We start from the raw sequence: 5,000 nt of genomic DNA, 5'->3' as shown, positions 1-5,000 counted from the left end.
TATAAATCATATATATATGACTTATATATATGTATACATATATATGTGTGTATATATATGTATATATATATATATATATACATATATATGTATGTATACATGTATATATATAAGTGAATATATATGTTTATGGACATGTATATATATAAATATGTGTATATATATATATATATATAAATGTGTGTATATATGTATATATATGTGTATATATGTATATTTATATATATATAAGTATATATATGTGTATATATGTATATATATGTGTGTGTGTATATATATCTGTGTACATATATATAAATATATATATATAGATGTATATATATGTATATATATGTATGTATACATGGATATATATATATATGTATATATACACATATGTGTGTATATATATGTATATATTTATGTATATATATATGTATATATAAATATGTTTATGTGTATATCGATATGTATATGTATATATATGTGTGTATATATGTGTATATACGTACGTATATATATATATATGTATGTATATGTTTATATGCATGTATATGTGTATATATATGTATATATGTATAGAATATGAATAGAATGAATATATATATGTGTATATGTATATATATATGTGTGTATATATGTGTATATTTATATGTATGTGGTTACATGTATATATGCATGTATATATATATGTATATATGTGTGTATATATATATATATACATATATATATATATATATATATATATATATATATATAGTTTTATATCGTGTCAGGAAATTTTTCCATTACCTGATATAGCGCAAAAAAAAGGTAGACAGAAACATGAAAACATGCAAGTAAGTTACACACACACACACACACACACACACACACATATATATATATATATATAATTACACACACGTACATATAAATATATATAGGGAGATACACCCATATATTGTTACATATATATATATATATGTATATATTTGGTAAAACTGGTACTTAGCAAAAACTAGTAATATATATAACAATATATTGTTATATATTAACTATATACACATATATACACATATATATACATATATATATAACATACATATATATACATCATACATATATATACATATATATATACATACATACATACACATATATATGCACACATATATATACATATATATATATATATATACATATATACATATATATATGTATATATATACATACACATAAATTTGGTGAGTTTAACTTTTATTTTGTGGAAGTTATTCAAATTTAAAGATAGCACCATTATTTTAGCCCACCCTGTATATAATTTTATATATATATATATATATATATATATATATATATATATATATATATATATATATATATATATATATATAGTTATGTGTATTTATATAAGTATATATATAGGTTTATATATATATATTTATATACATATATAGGTTTGTATATATATATATTTATATATATATAGTTATGTATATTTATATATATATATATATATATATTTACAAATATATATAGTTTTATATATATGTGTGTGTGTGTGTGTGTGTGTAGTTACATATAGATATTTAGATATAGTTACATATATATATATTGTTATATACATACATATATAAAACTATATATATAAATATATATATATAAGCTGAATATCTGTGTGTGTGTGTCTGGTCACGAATAGGCTCCTATATGGTTTCGCTATTTTAAAAATTGATCACATATAATGATAGAAGTTGTATCGAGACACAGGAATGGGTATGTTTGATCTGGCAAAACAGTGGTTCATTCAAATTGTGGAGTCTGCATTCACGCCCCGTCCACAAAGTATGGAAATAAAAAATTTAAAGATTAAACAAAAACGTTTACAAGTCTTTTTGATATAGATGTATATAATAATACTTTGATAAGTATGTTTTTACTTAAATAGGGATGGTATAATAAAATTGTGGGGTCTGCATTCGCGCCTGGCCTCCATAGAATGGAAATAGGCACACACTTTAATAAAGACTTTTCATATCTACCTGCGTAAGTATACTTTGATAATTATGTTTCAGTTTGAAGAAATACGGTATAATAAAATTATGGGGTGTTCGTTTATGCCTGATCTCCACAGAATGGAAATATGTCACAAAGTTTAACAAGGTTTTTTAATATAGATCCACAGAATATTGTGATAAGTGTTTCAGTGTGAACAGGTATGGTATAATAAATTATGGGGTTTATCTATTTTATTTTTACTTTCATCATATTTATTTTTTTGGTTTTGATATCCCCAAATTGGAAGCTATCTCTTTACAACCCTTCCTTTTCATAACCTATCATGTTTTAATAAATCAGAGTCCATTTTCTGTGGGCTGTTTTTGAAGCCAGTCAACCCAGGGTACTTTTGCTAGTATATATATATATATATATATATATATATATATATATATATATATATATATATATATATATGAGCAAACAGTTAAGAAAACATGTTAAAAAACACTTTGAGATGAGTTAAAAATATATTTAATCTGAAAAAGAAACATCAGATCAATGGATAGTCCTTAATCCGCGGAGTTTCGAAGAAATACTCTCCTTCTCATCAGAGGGTAGGAATTGAAAACAAAAAAAGTGAGGCAGAGGGAATATGGAGAAGAAAAAGGTGATTACACACACGTATATATATATATATATATATATATATATATATATATATATATATATATATATATAGTTATATATAATATATATAGTATATATATAGTTACGTATATATATAATATATATATATAGTTACGTATATATATATATAATATATATATAGTTACGAATATATAATATATATAGTTACGTATTTATATAATATATATAGTTACGTATATATATAATATATATAGTTACATATATATATTATATATATAATATATATAGTTACATATATATATATATAATATATATATAAATGTATATATATAACTATATATATTATATATATAAATATATAGTTACATATATATACATTTATATATATAATATATATTGTTAAATATATATATATATACATTTATATATTTATAATATATATAGTTATATATATATATACATTTATATATATATAATATATATAGTTATATATATATAATATATATAGTTATATATATATAATATATATAGTTATATATATATAATATATATAGTTATATATATATAATATATATAGTTACATATATATAGTATATAGGTATATATGTATATATACATATATATATATAATATAGTTACATATATATATAATATATATAGTTAGATATGTATATAATATATATAGTTACATATATATAATATATATAGTTATATATATAATATATATATATATATATATATATATATATATATATATAATATAGTTACATATATATACATGTATATATTTAATATATATATTTAATATATATAGTTACATATATATAATATATAGTTACACACACACACACATATATATATATATTATATGTGTAACTATAAAAAATATATCGTTACATATAATATATATATGCTATATATTGTTACATACAATATATATATGCTATATGTAGTTATATATATATATGATATATATAGTTACATATACATATGATATATATAACTATATATTTATAATATATATAGTTACATATATGTAACTATATATATAGTATATATATAATATATATAGTTATATATATGTAACTATATATATATGATATATATATATATATATATATATATATATATATATATATATATATTTTTACATATATAATTCAAATTTTATTTTTGTTTTTGTCCTGCGATATGTGTTTGAATGACTGAATTTTAACCTAAATGCGAGTTGGGAATACGGTTCATTTTAGCCAATTCTTGTATCGTCAAACTGGGAGCGGAATATATATATATATAAATTTTTTTGTTTTAGAACGTAATTATCCACAGACACGTGTTTCTTCGTCTACGACTCATTCAGCCACTCTGATGAGTCGTAAACGACGAGACACGTGTAGTTATATTTTAAATATATGTTTGAGTGCGTGTGTGTTTCGAATGAGCATGGAAACGTCAGTATTAGTGATTTCAAATTCGAACAAAGGAGATGAATATCTGGCCAATATCGGCCTTTACCTTTGTACCACGCAAACACACGCACTCTCTCTCTCTCTTTCTCTCTCTCTATACACACACTTATATATATATATATATATATATATAGAACAATTAAGAAAAATGAGGTTAAAAGTTCGCAATAATGCCGCCAAAAATAAACTAGTTTCATTCAATAATTACAAGAAACCTTATCTACCACCTATAACAATATCCAACGACTCTTTATCTTAGAGTACGTCTTTTAAGCTCCTTGGTCTAACGTTTACAGGAAACATGAGTTGGAACAATTACATTGAAGGCATTGCCAGGGCCGCTGCAACGAAGGTGGGCTCTCTCTACCGTGCTAGAAAACTATTAACGCCCGAAAGTATCCTGTACCTCTATAAGGCAACCGTGGAGTATTGCTGTCATATTTGGGCTGGTGCATCGGCTACTAGTCTCTCGCTCCTTGACAGGGTTCAAAAGAGAGTTGCAAATCTAATAGGCCCTGAACTGGCATCTAAGTTTCAGCCTCTTTCCCATCGACAAAACCTTGCATCCCTCTGCCTGTTCTACAAGTATTTTAATGGTAAATGCTCTGACGAACTGCAGACACTTATGCCCCCACGACGTTAACACCCTCGACAGACTCGACAAGCTGCAAAATCCCACCCCAAAACAGTAGAGATCCCTAGATGTAAAAGATATTTCTACTCCAGTAGTTTCTTCCCCAGAACCGCTAGACTTTGGAATTCCATTCCAGGTTATTGCTTCCCCAACTGTACTGACGTGCAGAAGTTCAAGTGTAACGTGAACCGACATCTTGCTGCCCAAATCCCTACATAGTACCCCAGTAGTTGTTGCCTCTGATAGTAGCTCCCTACACCAAAATCGCAATGTGCCTTGTTTGGGGT

Source organism: Euprymna scolopes, chromosome 43 (assembly GCF_053919585.1).
Source record: "Euprymna scolopes isolate OS-2025 chromosome 43, ASM5391958v1, whole genome shotgun sequence".
Taxonomy (NCBI): Eukaryota; Metazoa; Mollusca; class Cephalopoda; order Sepiida; family Sepiolidae; genus Euprymna; species Euprymna scolopes.
This window is presented reverse-complemented; position numbering follows the sequence as displayed.